Source organism: Papaver somniferum, chromosome 4 (genome assembly GCF_003573695.1).
Source record: "Papaver somniferum cultivar HN1 chromosome 4, ASM357369v1, whole genome shotgun sequence".
NCBI classification, from domain to species: domain Eukaryota; kingdom Viridiplantae; phylum Streptophyta; class Magnoliopsida; order Ranunculales; family Papaveraceae; genus Papaver; species Papaver somniferum.
The window spans coordinates 65,617,312-65,641,388 of record NC_039361.1 but is presented as its reverse complement, the minus strand read 5'-3'; the positions used below and the strand labels follow the sequence as shown (position 1 = coordinate 65,641,388).

General features: G+C 36.8%; 2 pseudogenes; one reads left to right on the top strand and one right to left on the bottom strand.

Moving 5' to 3' along the window:
* LOC113272637 overlaps positions 1 to 24,077 on the bottom strand; it is a 235,065-nt pseudogene that overhangs the window by 151,087 nt on the left and 59,901 nt on the right.
* LOC113276752 lies at positions 19,592 to 19,691 on the top strand (annotated as a pseudogene).

The following is a 24,077-nucleotide window of genomic DNA, read 5'->3' as shown; positions in this document are numbered from 1 at the left end:
GATCGGTTACATCAATTACCAGGAACGATTACCACATACTCATGGTATTACTTGTGATCGGTCACACCAGTTACCAGGATCGGTTACACCAATTACTAGGACCGGTTACACCAATTAAAAAGATCGATTACACACTCTTTTGTGATTGGTCACACCAATTACTAGGATCGGTTACACCAATTACTAGGATAAGTCACATCAATTACAAATATCGATCATACTATATTAGGTGATTACTTAGGATCGGTTGCACTAATAAAAGTCATACCAGTACATAAGTCAGGCACTGTGAATAGTTTTACCAAGACACATAATAAATTATGATCGGTTGTACTAATCACATATATTGGTAATCCAAATATATGCAATAAATAACAATACCAATAAGCCTAGCGATTTCCCTTTCGATTCACAAAACAAGTTTATGAATGTACTTCCTTTAAACGAATGTAAAAATTGTTTCCTAGGACGGAATCTTCACCCATACCCATAAAAAAAATCATAATAGCATTCATACGATTATGTCGATGTCTTATATACGAAGTTCAAAAGATAAGCGTTATACTTCGTATTGTAATTCCTTAATACTACGTACGTCTATCTACTAGAGTATAATCATTCACAGCTTTCGCAGTTATGTTTTCAATATAGCACGACTTGAAAGATACGCTAGGAATGAAACAGTTCAAGTCAAAATATTATTAATCTCAAGAGGAAAGCTGATGTCGTCGATGTATCTATTTAATTCTTCACATTCTTCAAGCCTTCGAGTAATACTTGTATGTCTCATATCCTAATAACTTTCTAGTTTAACCTATACGAAGTTGACTCTAGTACATAATCAAGCGACTCTTTAAATGAGTTTTGGTTCACTAAAATATGACATACCAACACTTGGTGGGTTCAACCGATCAATGCTCTAACAATCTCCCCTTTTGTCAATTTTAGTGACAAAACTCTTACATCATATGGATAAACAAATTACAAGAATTCATTATACATACGCTTGATTCCAAGTTTCAACAACACAATAACCTGCATAAATTCAATCCTTAAATGCCGTTGTTGACATTATAATAACAAAGCTAATAGTCCCCCTTAAGGTGAGATAGGTAGATTTTTAATCCGCACATATTTGTTATTTTCCTCTTGTAGTTCAAATAACCCTAATCATCCTATGATATGTTTCTCCCCCTTCGTCAATGCTTTACTCTTTCGTTAGATATAACGTTTTAAGCACAATTGTCCTTTCCTTAGTGAATACCAATCACTTGTTTACTCCACATATTTCTCCCCCTTTTTGTCACAAAATGACAAAGGTACGAGCAAATAAAGGACAAACCGAAAGGATCTTACAAATCTAAAAGTCTTGTACAACCTATAAGAGTAAAGCACGAAGGTTTCACATACCATTTAAGATAACCAATATCAAACCCGAAACTACAAGTAATTTGGTTTTAATATGTTATCAAGGAACAATTGCCCGAAGAAATTTTCCCTAATAGTTTAACAAATTGACTAATCACCTTTGTTCTTTTTGCTAAACCGATTGTATAAATACAATCGCTTGTTTGATAAGACCAAAATAAAAATCAGAATTGACATTATTTTTCTCATCAGGTTCTAATTATTCAAAAAATAACTCAGAACTTTCACTTTTAAACAAGACAAATACTAGGCTAGTTAACTAGTATTTTTTGTTAAGGCATTCGATTGGACTTGAATAACTGAATCCTTCACTTTGACAAGTCTAACTAAAATCAAAATTAATTTAGTTTCTCTTATCCAGAATTGAATTGGACTAAACAAACGATCTCGAATTTTTGTTAAGCCATAAATAATTCATACAAACCAAATAAATCAACTTGCACAATTATTTTTCTTAATCGGAAGCAATTCAAACAAACATAGACATTAAAGTACCGCAATTGCACCGAAATTTCATTAAGCCTAAACAATTGATACCAAACAATAAAGAAAGATAACAATAGTTTTTCTCAAACGAAAACAATTGAATCACACACACATCCATACACACATAAAGGAATAAACATCAATTGTACCGAAATTTTGTTAAGCAAAAGCAAAATATATGCAATAAAATCAGGCTTTTCTTAAACAGGAAAACGATTAACTAACAAATTCGTTACCTCAAATTCTGCATCCTCTTCTCCCCAGAAAGATGTATCATTAAGCGAAAGTTCACGTTAGAACTCTCCCCAGTTGTGTTGTCATCCTTTCTTAAGAACAAAATAACAACAATGCATAGCAAAAGTTGAAAACCCCGAAACACATATGATTTTATGCTAAACCAAAATCGATTCAACATATTGTGACTTTTTCACATATGAGTTTCAATCGGAACACCTTATGATCCTTTGATAAACCCTACCAACATGGGATAGAACTCAATCCCGCTAAATCAAAAAGCCACACAAACCATTAGGGTTCACACCATATGAGATCGGATATTAAAGTTACGAAAACCGAAATCAAATATCCCATAAACACATAGAAATAATATAAATCATTCAAGCACAGGCTATGTAATTGAAGAACTATCACAAGAAAAATTATAAAATAATAATTTTATTCATAAATAATAGATAGTTTTATTCAAAAATTATAAAATATTAATTTTATTGAAAGAAATCAAAAACTGAAGTCTATTTTCCTGGATTAAGTATATGACTTAATCTCTAATGGTTCTCTTATTGTTTACTGAGGTTTCATCAGTACTCAAACGTTTGAAGCAAGTTTCAAGAGACTTGTCCGCAACCACTTCCTGTTTCTCAAGTTCTTCAACTAGAACCTTAAGTTCAGCAAGAACAACTTTTGTTTCAACGATTCTGTCTTTGAGCCAATCTTGATGTCGAACCGTCATTATGAGATTGGATCTTAGTTCTTCAAAACCTTGGATATAGTTAATCATACTATCAGAACGTATCGGCTTGGTTTCTGTTGGATCTTGAAAGTTGTAATCCAACAGACATGACTCATCTTGAGATCCACTTGAACTACCAGAATCATAATCAGACATGATTTTTGATATGTTTTTCTTCTTCCTCTCTGTATTGATTCCTTGACAATCCTTAACCTTTTGAGCTTCCTATTTATTAGCCTTTGTAACACTGCGAGTTATTGGAGGCATACTCGGTTATTTAAATAGGGATTAATCAGGGTTTCTTAATACAAGCAAGAGATTGTTTCTCTTAAGAACAAACAAATTTTCTGACCAAAAAAAAAACTTGTGGAATACTGGAAATATACACAGAATTTTTTTTTCTTTGTCCGAACTTCTCATGCTGGAAGGTTTATTAAAATTCGAAAATTTCAAATAAATTAAACCTATTTTTGGAAGATCATGTTAAACATGAACACTTTTTAGACAAACATGGATTCAGAGCTATCCATGAATTGCCTTAGATTTTTCTGATAAAAAGATACAAACAAAAATTGTGCTCTCGTTTTATATGCTTCCCATCCCAAAATTATGAGCACGGATTAAGATGAGAGTGCACAATCTCCATACAACTAGGTTGTATCAGAGTAAGATTTTTCTAGCTTACAACAAGTATCAGAAACATAGTTCATGTTTCTCTTTGGGAATTTATGCCCAAAATATTTTCTCCCAAGAAGGTGATCCTTGCTTGATCTAACAATATGATCATTAGAAGAAACTGTACTGACGTGAGAATTTTCAGATATGGATAAATCTCTCTTAATTCTGTTAATGAGATTTTTATAAGATTTTCTCATTCTAAAGATTTCCTTATGATGCACATCAGCATGATTGTCTAAAACAATTATCGGAAATTTCTGATTGTTTCCTTTGGCAAAGATTTTCTCTTTCCCTTTCTTCTGGAGTCGTTCTTCACCAAAATAAGAACTATTTCTATATGGGTGAGGAGGAACCTTTTTCCAGAATCGATTATCAACTCTTACTCCTGATTCTTTTGAGTTGATTTTATTGAAATGTGGTAAATTTTGTCTTTCTACTGAGGAATGATCTTTCAGTTTTTTAAGACAAGAAACTTCTTTCAATATTTTTACCACCGTATTTTGAAGAAGTATAAATTTCCTGTCAAGTGACTGAAAGTTGTATTCCTTAATATCATGTTTACGGAATCGGTGCAAAGTTTCCTTTGGACAAGATTTCGTCTGATCATCAGTAGATGTAGAAGATGGTTTCTCATCCTCTTCTGACTTGATGTAGTTAGGCAAACTACCATCATCATGATCTATTTCAGATGTGATCAAACAAGTTATGTCATCACAATCTCTCAAAGTCGAGAAAGGACCTTTGGTTTCTTCATCAGAAGAAACTATAACAGAATCATTAGTCAGGGTCGTAGGATGTGTCTCTTGATATTGAGCAAGAGATTTACCAAGAGCTTTTAATTTGACAGTGAGATCCATATTCTCTTTATCTAGAATATTTAGTTGAATGTCTTAATTTCTGATCTCATTCTTAAGAAGATTTGACTTTGTCTTTAATATTATCATTTTTGTAGACAAAGATTTTATGGGCTTTAGGATTTTTACCAACTCTTTGTCGGCATCTTCTTTTCCATTAGAAAAAGACTCAGATATACTCTTGATCTTTGTAACTCCTGGATCATGAGTGAATGAAGTGGTAACATCATCAACTCTTGAGTATTCATACTCTTGTAAAACGTTAACTGAATCAAACATAGATTCAATTCTTATAGGTTGGATCGCACCAAACACAGATTGTTAAATACTTTCGTGTTTGCCTTCCCTGATACCAATTGAAAAGACGAGGGTACCCAAATATATCTCAATCTAAAACTTTTCCACCTATAAGTCCTCTTACCGAAAGTGATTGCCTATGGACTGAGTCGAGACAATACAAAAAATCGGTTCACACTTCGTGTGATCGTCTATGGATACGAGATCGAGACAATACAACAACAAGATAACTTATGTGATTGACTATGGATACAAGATCGAGACAATACAACAACGAAAGTGTGATTACTTGAAAATAGGTTCGGACTTAACGAAACTCTATAAGATCGCTATCTAGTAATTACGGAATTAACGTTTGTGTAATTTACTTTAAATTATAATAAAAACAATTATAATTGCGGAAAACAAAAGTAAATTACACAACAAGATTTTGTTAACGAGGAAACCACAAATGCAGAAAAACCCCGGGACCTAGTAGAGAATTGAATACTCTCAGAATTAAGCCGCTACACAAAATCTAAACCAACTTCATATAGTTGAGACCAAGCAACTAAACCTATAGTTCACCTAGTTTCTTTAGTATCCATGCGCTTCCGACATTCGACAAGTGCACGCACTGGAGCAATTCCTTTGGTTCGTATTCCAAACAGTAAAGGAACAACAAATATGTTCGGTAACAACTCTTTTTAAACAAACTGATATGAGTTTTACAAAGGATCTTTCGTTTAACCAATAAACTCCTTTGTCGGATTCTATATCTATCTAATTAACAACTACCAAAGCAGTCGTGTTTAGACTATGCAATCAATAATAGGATCCACCAAGATACTATATACTGATGCCGATCTACGCAACTAATCTATCAAATCTATCAAAGATAAACCGATTATAGTTGGATCCCAACCGATCAAGTTTTATGCACACCAAATATTATGAACCCAATAAGAAATCTTCTTTGTCTTCAAATCTTCTTAGATCTTCAATAAACACATGCACACCACAACTTGAATCTCTTGTAATCAATCACACACAAAACGAAGTCTGTTAACAATGAATTGTCACAAGACGTCTTTAGATCTAAAAACAGTTCTAAAGATCCCGTCGAAACTTCAATCTAGTTTGAGTGAATCTTATATCAGAAGAGAAGATTCTCAAGCATAAACAAACTAGGTGCAACCAAATTTTAACAACCGTTAGTCAGTCAAATCAATCGAAAACTAATAATACTGCAATTATCTAGTTTCCCAGCAACGGTACTCGTAGATCTTCTCAATCCCAAAGAAGTTTTTAAAACGACGGTCATAAGATATTTCACCTAATTATCGTACTTTCCTCTCCGGATAGACGGCTCCACCCATAACAACACAACTTGGTAGTTTTGCTGGCTCTGAGGATTAGTTTGCTCGAAATGAAAACTTAGGTACTTATAGACAAAGGAAGTTTGGACACCAAGGAATTTCCAAAGTCGAATATTCATAAGATATACAATAAATGCCCGAATCGGTTTTCATAATTCCTGGAAATGCTTTGTCCAAATATTCAACGAAATCTCACTAGAAAATCTCCAATTAGTAAATGCACATTACCAATTTTTATTTTTCAGAGATATGCATTTAATTGCTGGTAATTAAAAGCATATAAAACTAAAAACCTTAATTAAAAGATTCTCAATTTATTTCGGTCCGGGATTCTCCTTTAGTTATTAAGGAATATCTTTGAACAATAAAAGATAAGAATTACTGCACATGTTCAAAGTATGTCGACATCTTTATCTTTGTATATCCTTTTTCATATTTACAATCTTGGAACCGATTTACCACACTTCCAAACGAGTTTAGAATTGGTTCATCTGATTTCCAAGAACTATATGTGATTGATCAAACACCAATTATCAAATCACTAATCATGGGTTTACGGTTCTACCAAAACACAAGGATCGGTTCTACCTTCATATGGTTACCGGGACCGGTTACATCAGTTACCAGGATCAGTTACATCAATTACCAGGACCGGTTACCATATACTCATGGTATTACTTGTGACCAGTCACACCAGTTACCAGGATCGGCTACACCAATTACCAGGACCGGTTACACCAATTAAAAGGATCGATTACACACTCTTTTTTGATCGGTCACACCAATTACTAGGATCGGTTACACCAATTACTAGGATCAGTCACACCAATTATAAATATCGATCATACCATCTTAGGTGATTACTTAGGATCGGTTGCACTAATAAAAGTCATACCAATACATAAGTCAGGCACCGTGAATAGTTTTACCAAGATACATAATAAACTATGATCGGTTGTAATAATCACACATATTGGTAATCCAAAGATATGCAATGAATAACAATACCAATAAGCCTAGCGATTTCCCTTTCGATTCATAAAACAAGTTTATGAATGTACTTCCTTTAAACGAATGTAAACATTGTTTCCCAGGGAGAAATATTCACCCATACCCATACACATACACATAATCACAATAACATTCATACGATTATGTCGATGTCTTATATACGAAGTTCAAAAGATAAGCGTTATACTTCGTATTGTAATTCCTTAATACTACGTACGTCTATCTACTAGAGTATAATCATTCACAGCTTCGCAGTTATGTTTTCAATATAGCACGACTTGAAAGATATGTTAGGAATGAAACAGTTCAAGTCAAAATATTACTAACCTCAAGAGGAAGGATGATGTCGTCGATGTAGCTCTTTACTTCATCACATGCTTCAATTCTTCGAGTAATACTTGTATGTCTCATATCCTAATAACTTTATAGTTTAACCTATACGAAGTTGACTCTAGTACATAATCAAGCGACTCTTTAAATGAGTTTTGGTTCACTAAAATATGAAAACCAACGTTGACATACCAACGCTTGGTGGGTTCAACCGAGCAATGCTCTAACAATGCGGTAAAAGAAATAACACATACACCAGAAGTTTTGTTAACGAGGAAACTGCAAATGCAGAAAAACCCCGATACATAGTCTAGATTGAACACCAAATTGTATTAAGCCGCTACAGACACTAGAATACTACCAATTAACTTCGGACTGGAATGTATTTGATCCCTAAAAGGTATCCCACCAATTAAAGTAAAGTCGCTCTCCTTATGCCTCTTGAATCCCAGCAGGACTCCGCAATTGGTTCACTTAGATGACGTCATATCAACTAAGAGTTGCTTCAACTCAATTGAAGACTTTAAACCAAATCTGCCTTCTACAGATTCATCCTATATAATTAATTTCCTGATTACGATCGAAACGTATGATCAAGGTGGCGGAAATCGATAAAAATTTGACAAAGTGTAGCTATCCTCAAAATTCGGAATTATGCAACCCGAAGTGCAGCCTAGATTATTATTCACCTCACAAGTATAAAACTTGTGGAATCAACAAAGTTTAAGATGAAGATAACTTTGATGAATTCTATCTACATTGATCGATGAAGCAAGCTCTACAAACAATCAAGATCAGGATACTCAAGTTATCAAGGAAAGATAATTGGACCTGGCTTCACGAATCCCGATGAAGTATTTATAGTCGTTAAACCCTAAAAGGGTTAGTAAGAGGACGAGTATAGATACAACTAGGACACACCAAAAAGTACGTCAGGATTCAAAGATCCCAGTTGCTTGATGTTCCCCTTTTATAGACATTCAAAGCATAGGTTGCTTAGGTTTAAGCTAAGATAGCCTTGGAACCAGGCAAACAATATCCATCGTTAGATGAATCTTTGAATCTGATTTACATAAGCAATATATACACTCTGGTTAGGTGAAATCGTAATGGAATCGTGTACAAAGACTATGTTCAACATGGTTAGCCGAAACTAGCCGGTTCGAAGTTAAAAGATTAATCTTCATTTTCATGAACACATAAGACATTAACTTTGAGTCACAAACATGTGATCATTAAGTCTAGTGTTTATAGAGAATTAGTTAAATGATGATTATCTCGAAAAAATAATTTAAACACACTTCAAAATATAATCGACGTGGTTAGTAGGTGTATAAGGTACAAATACCATTGCCGTTCGTGAGTCAGTTCAGTCACAGTACCCATACCGGTTTGGAAAATTTGAACTAAAACCAAGTTCCGGAGTTCACAGATTTTTTTAGGTATGCGTACCAGTTTGCAAACTTTCTACAAAACCAAAGTTCAGGAGTTCACAAAACTTTTTTAAGTTTGCGTACCGGTTTGGAAACTTTAAGACTTTTGCCGATTCTGGAGTTCACAAAACTAAATCGGGTTGTGTTTCGGTTTGGAAACGCTACCGAGTTCAGGAAAACAGAACATTTTTAGTTCGCATACCATTTTGGATACTCACCCCGGTTCCGTAACCATAGTTCAAGAATGGATTGCATACGAGTATGCATACCGATCATGTTCACGAGTTAAATAGATTTTCATATGATGTGCATAATAATATGCGTATCACAAATATGTAAGTCGATATGTACAGCTAATCCGCTACTTGTACGAGTACATGTAATACAAGTTCAGACGTATACCAATTACCCCAGTTTGTAAGACTGATACCACTGTCTTTTATCCGAATCTATAGTAGTTCTATATTATTCTCTAAATGTATTCGAAACATCTCGAATAACATAAATGACACATATCACTATTCCATACTATTTTCGAATGATAAAACTTGAATCATGATTTTGATTCCAAACAATAAATTGTCCTTAACCGAAATTTATCAAGCATTAACAAATGTTCATTAAGCTTAATCATTATATTTCGAGAAATTATCAAGATAAACTTGACTCGAAGTTCTTGTATATGCATAGTAGTCTAATTAGTTATGCGATATCATCTCAGATGATAGAAAAGTGAATATAACTTGAGATATAGGTGGTTCAGTCTTCATATACCTTTTGTTAATGAAGTTCTCCAAAAGTTTCGGTTGATCTTCTCCTTCAAACGGTAGAACGCAATGATGACTGCCGTAATCCTATGTTTCTCAACTACATTTTTATAGTTTTGACAACTAAATTTGACAACAAGCTTGATATAGCAACATTGGTGAGTTCGACCGAGCAATGTTCTAACAATTGTATACATAAAAAGGAATATATAAATTTTATTTATTTATTTATTTATTTATCCACTCATGGGTTTCCGCATCTGAACAAAAAAAATGCCCATTAGGGTATTTTAAAAGGGTACGCGTACTCTCCTTTCTCCTTCTTCTTCTTTGTGGTCATGAACGAAAATTGAAGTTGAACCTAGGGTTACCGAACCGGTGCGATGTCTTCTTGAATTGGAGTTTGTTTCTTCAAAAAATTTTGTTTTCTCTTCTTAATAACTAGAAATACTATCAAGGAGCAATTGATTCTGAGCAATTATCTACAAAGGAGCTCTCCAAATAAGATCTATCTTCTTCTTTTAATTTACTTTATTTGACATGTTTGGGAAGAACAAATGGTGATATTAGAAAAACTAAGAGAAATTCTAAAGAAGTCTATGTACCCAATCACAAGTAAAAAGATGAATCTAGAATCATCTTTGTTAATGAAGATTGTTATAAGACCTATGAAAAAAAAATTACTGGAGATTTTATCTTAGAGAAGAAATTGAAAGAAGGTTATATTCCTTGTGATGATTTATCTTGTTTTGATAAGTACAATCTTGGGAACATCTTTAATGGTTTTGGTGTAGGATTTGGCACTCTTACATGGGTATTATATGTTAACATTTTTGATGTTGATCTTGAGAAATTGTGTTTTAAAACCATAATTGGAAGAGACAAGATTGAAGCAGATCGATAATTAATTTCGGGAATCACGAATCTTCCTATGGGTGATTTTTGTTTTCCTAGACCAAAGGAAGAAATCCTTCTTGCAAAACTATTTCTTCTCTCCTTTGTCAAAAAAGTTTTGGATGGAAAGATGAAATATTTTCTACCGAAGATCTTAGCATGACATTTAAGTTCTTTGGAAAGTTTTGTATTCCAAACATTTGTCCCTCCACGGTGGAAGATACTCGTTAGAGTCGTGACTTTGCGGAGTTAGTTTATTTTCTTGAGATGGGTACTCAAGGTCTTGACATATGTGGGTGGATCATTCAACAAATGGAAACTATGACCTTGTCCAACAAGAGATTGGGTTTTCCTTGTCTTATCGAACGTATATGTGGATAATTCTCCATTGGTCCGATTGAAAACTCTTTTGGAACTCTTATTTTGGTTCGTAGGAGTACTTTCAAACGTATGAGAACGAACGGGTACAAAAGAAAAAGAGCATCTATTTCATCCCTTGACGGTTCTTGATATCTAACAACCTTGAATCTTCTTCAAAAAATTCGGATGTTTGTAATATCAACTCCAAGGTAAAAAGGTATGCAAAAACAATTATGTGTGCTTGCTACAAAATTTCCCTACACCAAGAGAGAAATAGATAAGATTCAAGCTTCCTTGGTTGGTTCTGTTGATGAAGATAATGAATAACCCTTGCATTTTATGCTTCTTTTGTAAATAGGAAACTTCTTGTGAGAATTTATTCTTGTGTTCAAGAAGGATAACTAGGGTTTGGTACATCAAATACAGTAAAAACTCCATATATTAAAAATCTTGGGACTTCACAAAATTATTAATATATGGAGTTTATTAATATAGGGAGGTTAGGTATTGTTTGAGGGTGAAAACAGTTTCTGCTGGTTTCGGTAATTTCGTGTGATGTGGGTGAGAAACAAGTCTAAACCCTAAACAATGTACTGCAAGGGAGAACTTTAGGTTCGAGAGATCAATCTGTACAAGTCCGGCCTAAACCAAGAAATGGCCATTCCAGACTTACTTCGGTCACAAAGTGGAGGAGAAGGGTTGGTTTTGGGGAGGGAAGCGAAGAGAGTGTTGAGACCAGAATAGTTGATTCTGGAAGAGTAGTTGTTTTTACTTGTATCAGAAAGCGTAAGCTAACAGATGGGAAAGCTAACAAGTGATTTCTGAGTGTTGTATACTCCTGACCAAAATTTGTTTTCGGTGGAAATAGGTAATGCCTATTTATACAAGTCAAAGTGAAACGTACTCTGGTCTCATTAAGAAATGAAAAACGGATGAATAAATGGGAGGAGGTGGTAACCGGTAACGCCTGGAATTGATGTTCCATAAAAGAAAGCGTTTCACCATTACTCTCTGTATTTACTAACCGCCTCATCCTTATGACACTTTCTTACAATGGGCGTAGTGTACGCCGCACGCTGATGTGATTTGTAGATGGTGGTAAAAGTGGTTCGGTTCTCAGACTTGTGAAGGATATTAATTAGACTTAAATTCTAATATTAAAATATAAAACTCACTAAAAATTATAGCAAACTCAATCAAAGTTGATATCAATATTAAAAGAACACTGATGTTAAGATTCCACTATTTTCCAAGTTCAAAGTGATTAAACCAATACTTATATTTATGCAATTTTCTCGTTTAATTTGATTCTAAAATATTGCAACAAGTAGATTTTCAAAAGTAATAATTGTAAGTACCAAGTATGAAGCATCAAAAGTCTTAAAACTAAGCATACTCCATCAAAATAGATCACAATCACTAAAATAAAAATCATATTCAATAATAGTTCAAGCCAAATAATCATATAATTATTGCAAATAAGAAGATAAAATAGAATATACCACTTTTTGTTGGAAAAATAGCTTCCTCTATCGCCTCAGCAATGGGGTTTAGCTCCTCATATTAACCATGTTCTCAAAGTATGTTTTTATAGCTCAAAAGTGTACAAGGAGGTGAAAAAGTGATAACACAGCCGATTCGCAACAATGTGAAGGTGTTGCAGAATATCTGTTACAAAGAGGAAACCGTAGCTAAAGACCTAATGCAATTACTGTTGCTAAACGATAGATGGTTTCTGATGTTGAATAACGATAGTGTTCTGCGACAGATACTTGTGCGTCAATGTTCTTCGTGTTCTTCCTCTTCAGCAGCAGCAACAGAATATTGTATTTTCCTGCAACTCGATCTCTGGAGCTCTGTGGTGTTCTAAACTTCTCCTAAGGTTTCGTCCCCCTTCTATGAGTTATCCCAACTCCTTTTATAGCCCACAGTTAGATTTGATCTCCAAGAAATCTCCTTTTTCTTCAACCAAAAGTTTCGGCTTTTCCTTTCTTTCCAAACTCTTTGTACGCGTCTCATGCAGTTATCCAAGCTCTACTCAGCGTATAAAATAAATCTGAGGGTTCATATCATCTCAAAATCTTCACATAATCTTCCAAATATTCTCCAAATCAAGATAAAGAAAAATCGAAACATGCACGTCCCTGTTTTACTTCCAACCGGAGAAACTCTCGTATTCTTTCATCTAAGCACCGACGTACTTCCCCTGTTTATCTCCTCTTCCCTTTTGTGATCAAGTTCTCGAGAATATTTCCCACATAGCTTCCATAAATATAGCAGCAAATACCCGAAAAAACTTGAACTTCCCTGTTTTACCTAAACTCGGTTTCTGCCCCTTTTTCTTCGTATCTACAAGTCTTACCAACCCTGTTTTGATGAACCAGGGTAGTGCCATATCATTCCCATGAAGAAATATACAACAATCTTGGTCAAGTCCATCTTCAGAAGTTCACATAGAAACCAAACAAATTTCCCGCCATTTTCTGTTCGTATGAAAGTCATGAGGTGGAGTGCCCCTATCCTCTGAAGGGGTGCGAATAGCAACTGAGTACCCCTTATCATTTGAGGTGCCCCTTATCAAAATTGAGAGTCCGAATAGTAATTTTCTCCCACGAGCGCGAATACCACTTTTCGAGCCAATTTTCCCGCAAAAAATTATTTCTCCAAAAACACCTACAAAGACATAAAATAACCAAATAAGTATAAAATCGAGCACTAACAATATATACAATTGAGATATAATAGACACATAAATGCGTCTATCAAATACCCCCAAACTTATTATTTGCCAGTCCTCGAGCAAATCAAGTAAAATAAAATCCTAACTCACTGTCGCAGGCATCGTCGATTGCATTTAGCGTATGCAATAAGCCTTTAAACCCCTAGGTGTCTCTAGTGGCGGAGTGTTGTCTCCGGAGGGCTTACCAGAGGTATACCCAAAAAACCTTTATACTCCAGACCCTAGCTTTCTACACAGAACTTTGGAAGGCACTAAAGAATCTCCTTGGTTGGCATACTTATTGACTACAGGAGGAAGTACCCTGATGCGAAATTCCAATTGTTGTACACGAGTTCACACTCAAGCATACTAAAATTCATATATAAGTGACAGAGCTCTACTCAGATAGTCGCACTATGGACATCAATATCCGGAGTCAAAACTAATCACATGGATAGATCAAGAAGATGGATATAGAGAAAAACATAGATGGTTTTGATGTTTACTAGGTGAACGGTGTTTCTCATATCTGTCTGAAGGCCTCCGCCAAAATGAACCTATCCTAATTGACTGAGATACTAGTCTGACTAATATCAATACACTGGCATATACAAGGGAACCAGTGATTGACAATCCTAACTCTAGGTCAACACACTGGCATATACAAGGGTTCCAGTGGTCGACTTTATTGAATTTATTCCAGTTGGTTTGATGGTCTGGTCTCAATTTCTCTTTTTTTTTTTTTTTTTGTATCTCAATCACTCTAATTCACCCTAGCATTGGTAACAACTTGAATCGTGAGCCCCACCTGATCACTTAGAGAAACACAGTTTAAAAACAAAACAAAATAAAAACAGAAGTGAAAAGGACTCAACGAGATATGGTGAAACTATCATGTTATTTCTAACACCTGAGCTCTGTGCTTTTATGAATAGACTCTTTAGATGTTTCCATCTAGTCAGATTGGTTCCTCAACTCCTATATCCAAAATGCTTCCATCCACTTAGATTGGTTAGTCCCATCCTTAATAGGGATAAATTTCTAGGCTCTGGAGTTTATTTATTGCAACGAAAAGGTAACAAAAAGTTCTACCCCACCCCCAAACTTAAATCTAACATTGTCCTCAATGTTTCTAATTAAAGAACAGTACCAAAAATATAAGTAACATGAGGAAATAGTAAAGAGAGAAGTCGGAAAGATAGTACCTGGGTGAAGTGTAACCAAAAACCTACAAATATATTATACAACATACAAAATCTCCTTGATGGTCAATTAAGGTAAACAGGATCCTCCAGAGGGACCTCCTCAACATCACCTGTAGGAAAAGGCTCTAAAAAGGGCTTCAATCGCTGACCGTTAACCTTCGAAGAACTACTACCATATGGTGTCTCAATCTCAACGGCGCCATGAGGAAAAACAATACGGACCACAAAAGGACCGGTCCACCGAGAGCGCAACTTCCCGGGGAATAGATGCAAACGAGTGTCATACAGAAGAACTTTTTGACCTGGAGAAAATGACTTTCGTAAAATATTCCTATGATGCACAAGTTTCATTTTGTTCTTATACCCCTTAGCACTATCGTATGCATCTCTACGAATCTCGTCCAACTCATTGAGCTAGAGCTTTCTTTGAGCTCCTTACTTGTCAAGTGAAAAGTTTAAGTTCTTAATAGCCCAATAGGCTCGATGCTCTAACTCAACAGGCAGGTGACATGCCTTTCCAAACACTAAACGATAAGGTGACATTCCAATGGGTGTCTTAAACGCAGTACGGTAAGCCCATAAGGCATTAGTAAGCCTTGACAACCAGTCTTTCCTGTTTAGATTAACTGTTTTCTCTAGAATACGTTTAATTTCCCTATTAGAAACCTCTACCTGACCACTAGTCTGAGGGTGATATGGGGTTGCTACTTTATGGGTAATACCGTATTGTTTCATTAAAAGAGCAAACGGTCTATTACAAAAGTGTGAACCTCCATCACTAATTATAGCTCACGGCGTACCAAAACGTGTAAGTATATTATCTTTCAAAAACTGGACTACGACCCTGTGGTCATTCGTTTTACACGGAACCGCCTCAACCCACTTAGACACATAGTCTACAGTGACAAGTATGTAAAGATAACCAAACGAAATAGGAAATGGACCCATAAAATTAATGCCCCACACATCAAATACCTCAATCACTAAAATAGGGTTCAAAGGCATCATATTTCTACGGGAAATGGTTCCTAACTCCTGGCAACGCTCACAAGAAACACAATGACTATGGGAATCTTTAAACAACGAAGGCCAGTGAAATCCACACTGCAAAATCTTAGCACCAGTCTTCTTAGCATTAAAATGACCCCCACATGCATGTTCATGACAAAAGGAGATAATACTAGACTGGTCACTCTCAGATACACATCTCGTAATAATCTGGTCTGGACAATACTTAAAAAGATAAGGATCGTCCCAAAAGAAATGATTAACCTCGAATAAAAACCTAGAACGATCTTGCTTACCCCAATGTTGAGGCATTCGACCAGTAACAAGATAATTCACTATATTTGCATACCAAGGTGATTGGGAAACAGAGAACAATTGTTCATCAGGAAAACTGTCCCTTATAGGAAGGGAATTATTAGGGGAACTAACAACTAGCCTAGACAAGTGGTCTGCTACTACATTCTCTGCACCCCTTTTGTCTCTAATGTCTGGACAAAAGGTATTTCAAAGCAGCATGATCAGTATAGATTATGATCTTAGAACCTAATAAATAGGATCTAAACTTATCCAAGGCAAACACGATGGCTAGAAATTCCTTCTCAGTAGTTGTATAGTTCATTTGGGCATCATTCAGAGTTTTGATAGCATAGTAAATCACAAGGAGTAATTTGTTTTCTCGCTGACCTAGCACAACGCCTATAGCATAATCTGAAGCATCACACATAATTTCAAAAGTTAGGTTCCAGTTAGGTGCCTAGACTATCGGGGAAGTAATGAGTAAAGTTTTAAGATTCTCAAAAGCCTCTAAACGAGCATCATCAAAGACAAACTTAACATCTTTAGCAAGCAAATTGCAAAGAGGTCTAGAAATCAAGCTAAAATCCTTAATAAATCGACGATAAAAACCTGCATGCCCTAGGAATGACCTAATATCTTTTACGGTTTTTGGGACCTGTAAAGTCTTAATAAGGTCAACTTTGGCTTTGTCTACCTCTGTACCCTTTGAAGAGACGATGTGCCCTAACACAATTCCTGATTTAACCATGAAATAGCATTTTTTCCCAATTAAGAACTAAATTTTTTTCCTTACACCTAGTCAACACTAATGTCAAATGATGTAAGCACTCATCGAAAGATGAACCAAACACTGAAAAATCATCCATAAAGACCTCTAAGAACTGTTCTACCATATCAGAAAATATGCTCATCATACAACGCTGAAAAGTTGCAGGGGCATTATATAGACCGAAAGGCATGCGTCTATACGCAAAGGTACCAAAGGGACAAGTAAAAGTGGTTTTCTCTTGGTCTTCTGGGGCAATAACGATCTGATTATAACCGGAGTATCCATCTAAGAAGCAATAGTGACTATGTCCAGCTAATCGCTCTAGCATTTGGTCGATAAAAGGAAGGGGAAAGTGATCCTTCCTTGTGACCTTGTTCAATTTCCTATAGTCAATACACACACGCCATCCCGTGGTCACTCGGGTTGGGATTAATTCATTATTATCATTCTGGACTACAGTGATACCTGATTTCTTGGGGACAACCTGAACAGGGCTGACCCACTTACTGTCTGAAATTGGGTAAATAATACCCGCATCTAACAACTTAAGCACCTCTTTTCGAACTACCTCTTTCATGTTAGGGTTCAGTCGACGTTGCATCTCCCTAGAAGGTTTGGAGTCTTCCTCTAAATGAATCTGATGCATACACACAGTAGGACTTATACCCTTAATGTCTGCTATAGTCCACCCTAAAGCTTCCTTATTGTCTTGAAGTACATTTACTAGCCTACTTTCCTGATCACTATCCAAATTGGAAGCTACAATCACAGGTAAAGTCTCAGATGGGCCTAAAAACACATACTTTAGAGTATCGGGTAGTGGTTTTAAGGGGGCTCTTCTAAAGAAGGAATTAGGGTAGTCTCAGAAACTGGTAACGGTTCGAACCTAGCTTTCCATCTATCAGTGTCTAACACAGGGGTAGAATCTAATAGAGCATTCACCTGTTCAATAGTGCTATCGTCGTCAAAATCTAAACCAAAATGGGATAGACAACTTTCTAATGGGTCTTCAGACAAGATGTTTGGTAATGACTCCTGAACTAAGGCTTCTATCATGTTCACCTCCTCAACACATGTGTCATCTAGCTCATGAGGTTGCTTACTGACATTAAAAATGTTCATCTCCATAGTCATATTACCAAAAGATAAACTCATCACACCATTTCGACAGTTAATGATCGCATTAGACGTAGCTAAAAATGGGCGACCTAAAATCACAGGTATCTGGTTCTCTGGGTCAGGGACAGGTTGGGTATCTAGGACCACGAAATCCACTGGATAAATAAACTTGTCGACCTCAATAAGAACATCCTCGATAACACCTCGAGGGATTTTAACAGACCTATCAGCTAACTGCAGTGTCATCTGAGTAGGTTTCATTTCACCAAGTCCTAGCTGTAAGTATACATGGAATGGCAGTAAGTTCACACTGGCTCCTAAGTCAAGTAAAGCTTTTTCTACCCGGAAGTTACCTATTGTGCAAGCAATGGTAGGAGAACCTGGGTCTTTGTACTTTGGAGTTGTGGTGTTCTGAATGATTGAACTTACGTGACTAGCTAAAAAGGCTTTCTTATGGACGCTAAGTTTTCGCTTTCGCGTACACATATCCTTAAGGAACTTGGCATAAGCAGGAATTTGCCTAATTGCATCTAATAAGGGAAGGTTTATGGTAACTTGCTTAAAAACCTCCACTATGTCATTAAAGTTCGATTCCTTCTTTGTTGGTACTAATAGCTGAGGAAATGGGGCTCTAGGCCTAAAATCAGACCTTTCAGGAACCGAATTCACATCATCAGAAACTTTATCAGTCTCTTCAGCTACTGGTCCTGAGAGGTGAGATCCTGAGGGGTGAACTACAGTATGTTCACTATCGGGCATGGTTACCTTATTGTCTACAACTCTACCACTTCTAAGGGTTCTAACAGCATTCAATTGATTCGATGGTTTTGCACCTAATTCATGAACTCCTCTAGGGTTGGGTTGTGTTTGACTAGGAAACTTACCTTTTTCTCTCAAAGAATCACTTATCAGACCAACCTGGGTTTTTAACTCGGAAATAGCCTGACTATTTTCTTGTCCTATCCTGTTACTAGCTTGTAGACTCTGTTCTACGGATAACTGGAATTTTGCAGTTTGCTGAGTTAACAAGGCGAGAGATTCCTCTAAACTTAGGATTTTCTTATCTGACTGATTCTGAAACTGAGCTAGTCCTGAAGGATTCTTAGTATAGCCAAAACCTGGGGAGCATTAGAATTACTAAACTGACCTTGACTTTGGCCCTTAGACCACGAAAGGTTCGGATGGTTTCTCCAACCAGGATTATAGGTTTCTGAATATGGGTCAATCTTTTGACGGTTATCAAATCTAGTGTTATTATAAAGAGCATTGGCCTGCTCTTCAATATTCTGGCCTTCCCAAAAAGGCTCCACTCTACCACTAGTCTGGCCCACTTCTAAGGCTTCTAACCTTTTTGCTATAGCAGCAATTTTGGCATCTGATTCATAGCCTCCTTCTACCCTATTAACGTTTCCTCTACTTAAAAGAATTGTTTTCTGGGGTGCCCTACTATTTTCCCATTGCTGGGTTTTTTCGGCGATTTCATTAAAAAATTCCATCGCCGCATCAACAGTTTGGTTTTCAAATCCACCAGTGCATAGAGACTCAACCATGGTCGTTGTGGAATAATCTAAACCCTCATAAAGGATCTGAACTAGCCTAACCTTTTCTAAACCATGATGAGGACACTGGGATAATAAATCATTGAACCTTTCCAAATACCTATATAAAGATTCTCCCTCTTGTTGTGAAAATGTGCATATTTGCGTCCTAATAGACGATGTTTTGTGCCTAGGGAAAAACTTATTGAAAAAGGCAGATGTAAGTTGTTCATATGTCTCAATTGACTCGGAGTCCAAACTATACAGCCACGACTTGGCCTTATCTTTCAGGGAAAATGGGAATAACCTAAGTTTCAAAGCATCATCATCTAAGCCTCTAATTCTTAGAGTACTACAAATTTCCTCAAAATCCCTAACATGGTAATAAGGGTTTTCATTTTCTTTCCCTAAAAAGATTGGGAGCATCTGTAAGGTCCCAGGTTTCAGTTCATAGGGTGCCTCCGTTTCAGCTAACTTAATACACGAAGGACGGGTAGTCCTAGTTGGATTCAACAAAGCTTTCAAAGTTGCCATTTCTGGCGCTATCGGAGCAACAGGATTCTCTCCTCAGTCAAAGAACGTTCAAAAACAGACTCTTCAAAACGGACTTTCTAGATTAAGGTAATCGAGACGCTTCGAACTACTAGGTTTCTCTTTAACAAATCTACCTAGTGCGTCTCTTTTACGTTCAGGCATACAATAGAATTTTCTAAATTGGAAGGGTAAGCAAACACAGATCAAGGCCGACTCAACCAAATCAAACCTATTGATTTCTAGCAAACAAAAAGCATGATGGCTCCACTTAGATTGTTTCTAGACCAGCTTCTAATCCTTCGAACGGGAATTCGTTACAATTTAAGCAAACCCCTCTGGAATCAATCCGAGTTAACGTAAGTTGAATAGAGGCGAGGGAAGCTCGGTGGAGCTTTGATACCCAAGGCCTCACCGGTATTACAAGGCGGCGCAGTCACGCATTCAACTTACAGAAACCGTCAAGAACTTCGAAGTATGCTTAAAAGAGTAACCAATATTTTTCGAATGACTTTCCTGTTAAGCTCGTTACCCTATCGGTCTCGTTCTAGTCAAAATTTTAGGCTTAGGTTCGCGTAGGTTACGTGTTCCTAAAGCGGGCAAGAAGAGAACGGTGATGAAATCCGAACCCTTATCTTGTATGGCCAGGCCTTGCCCTTTACTAGAAAAATAAATGTCCGTATTCAGTCCTCAACATATATGCATACGAAGGAGTCCAGTAACTCGCTGACAGGGGATTCGCGAGTGTTTAGAATCTTACCTCCCGTTCCAGACGGGGGATGAATCGGTTGTAGTCGACTCGGGCCACTGACTCCGATGTCTAGTGTACGAACCCAAGGTGCAGAGACAATATCGTAATTGTCCTCCTTCTCTGCAAACATTTATATTTAAAGTACCCTTCCGTAGGGTAATAAAAAAAATAATGTCCCAAAGTCCAAAAGTCCAAAAAATAAAGAAAAATTACAAAAATAATAAACCCTAATACTTTTTTTTTCTAAAAGAAAATAAACAAACCCTAAACTAAAATTTTCTAAAATAAAATTGTCTTCTTTTCTGTTCTTTTTGCTTTAATCTTTAGCTCCAAGTCTTTATGAAATCACCAAACTCTTTGGCTCAATTTTCTTTATGATCCAGAACCTATAGACACAAGATAAACACCCAAAAACATAAAAAAGAACAAAAATAAAATAAAATAAATAAATAAATCTAAAACCCTAAAAACAAGTCCCCGGAAGCGGCGCCAAAAATTGATGTGATTTGTAGATAGTGGTAAAAGTGGTTCGATTCTCAGACTTGTGAAGGATATTAATTAGACTTAAATTCTAATATTAAAATATAAAACTCACTAAAAATTATAGCAAACTCAATCAAAGTTGATATCAATATTAAAAGAACACTGAGGCTAAGATTCCACTATTTTCCAAGTTCAAAGTGATTAAACCAATACTTATATTTATGCAATTTTCTCGTTTAATTTGATTCTAAAATATTGCAACAAGTAGATTTTCAAAAGTAATAATTTGAAGTACCAAGTATGAAGCACCAAAAGTCTTAAAACTAAGCATACTCCATCAAAATAGATCACAATCACTCAAATAAAAATCATATTCAATAATAGTTCAAGGCAAATAATCATATAATTATTGCAAATAAAAAGATAAAATAGAATATACCACTTTTTGTTGGAAAAATAGCTTCCTCTATCGCCTCAGCAATGGGGTTTAGCTCCTCATATTAACCATGTTCTCAAAGTATGTTTTTATAGCTCAAAAGTGTACAAGGAGGTGAAAAAGTGATAACACAGCTGATTCGCAACAATGTGAAGGTGTTGCAAAATCTCTGTTACAAAGAGGAAACAGTAGCTAAAGACCTAATGCAATTACTGTTGATAAACGATAGATGGGTTCTGCTGTTGAATAACGATAGTGTTATGCGACAGATACTTGTGCGTCAATGTTCTTCGTGTTCTTCCTCTTCAGCAGCAGCAGCAAAATATTGTGTTTTCCCGCAACTCGATCTCTGGAGCTCTGTGGTGTTCTAAAATTCTCCTAAGGTTTCGTCCCCCTTCTATGAGTTATCCCAACTCCTTTTATATCCCACATGTGGATTTAATCTCCAAGAAATCTCCTTTTTCTTCAACCAAAAGTCTCGGCTTTTCCTTCTATCCAAACTCTTTGTTCTCGTCTCATGCAGTTATCCAAGCTCTACTCGGCGTATAAAATAAATCTGAGGGTTCATATCATCTCACAATCTTCATATAATCTTCCAAATATTCTCCAAATCAAGATAAAGAAAACTCGAAACATGCACGTCCCTGTTTTACTTCCAACCGGAGAAACTCTCGTATTCTTTCATCTAAGAACCGTACGTACTTCCCATGTTTATCTCCTCTTCCCTTTTGTGATCAAGTTCTCGAGAATATCTCCCACATAGCTTCCATAAATATAGCAGCAAATACCCGAAAAAACTTGAACTTCCCTGTTTTACTTAAACTCGGTTTCTGTCCCTTTTTCTTCGTATCTACAAGTCTTACCAACCCTGTTTTGATGAACCATGGTAGTACTATCATTCCCATGAAGAAATATGCAACAATCTTGGTCAAGTCCATCTTCAGAAGTTCATGCAGAAACCAAAAAAATTTCCCGCCATTTTCTGTTCGTACGAAAGTCATGAGGTGGAGTGCCCCTATCCTCTGAAGGGGTGCGAATAGCAATTGAGTACCCCTTATCATTTGAGGTGCCACTTATCAAAACTGAGAGTCCGAATAGTAATTTTCTCCCACGAGCGCAAATACCACTTTTCGAGCCAATTTTCCCGCAAAAGCTTATTTCTCCAAAAACACCTACAAAGACATAAAATAACCAAATAAGTATAAAATCGAGCACTAACAATATATACAATTAAGATACAATAGACACATAAATGCGTCTATCACACGTTGTAAACCGCCAAACCAATACCCAATGAGCATCCCCAGTTTGTGACATGCGTTGATGTCTCGAATGTTTTCGTGGAAAACATGTAACACGTTGTTGTTGTCTGGAAAGTTGAGCTTGGGAGACTTTCCGGCTCGGTGGTGACCTTCGACGGTCGATATTTTGCATCTTAAGAGGAAAGGTAGTCTTTGATTATTGCACCCTTCGTTTGGTAGCCAGTGGCATGATCAGTATGGATTTAATGTGGCCTAGTTTAGGCGCGGCCAAAAGTTAGGGTTTTGGCTTTGTTTAGGCGCGACCAAACTAGGGCCAAAGGTTTCCATGCGTTAGATGGTAACCTTGGACGGCTAAGATCTGCACATTAGATGAAAAAGTGGTTTTTGATTGTTGCAGGCCTTCGTTTTGGTAGCCGCATGAAGGTAAGGCGTGGCCAAAACTAGGGTTTTGGGCCAAAGGTTACTATGCGTTGTTTGGCAACCTTGGACGGATAGGATTCGCATCTAGGATGGAAGGGTGGCCGTTCATCGTCGCACGCCTTCGTTTTGGTAGCTGCATAGGGAAGGCCGACATGGTATGGCGCGACAAGGTGGTTGGAATGCCATTGGCACATGTGGCATGGCATGCCTTGGCGCGGTTTGGCGTGGCCAAAACTATAGTTTTGGTCCAAAGGTTACCATGCGTGGTTTGGAAACCTTGGACGGCTAGAATTTGCATCTAGGATGGAAGGGTGGTCGTTGATCGTCGCCCGCCTTCGTTTTGGTAGCCGCGTAGGGAAGGCCGACATGGTATGGCGCGGCAAGGTGGTTGGCATGCCATTGGCACATGTGGCATGGCATGCCTTGGCGCGGTTTGGCGTGGCCAAAACTAGGGTTTTGGGCCAAAGGTTACCCTGCGTTGTTTGGCGACCTTGGACGGATAGGATTTGCATCTAGGATGGAAGGGTGGCTGTTGATCGTCGCACGCCTTTGTTTTGGTAGCCGCATAGGGAAGGCCGACATGGTATGGCGCGATAGGGTGGTTGTCATGCCATTGTCACAAGTGGCATGGCATGCCTTGGCGCGGTTTGGCGTGGCCAAAACTAGATTTTTG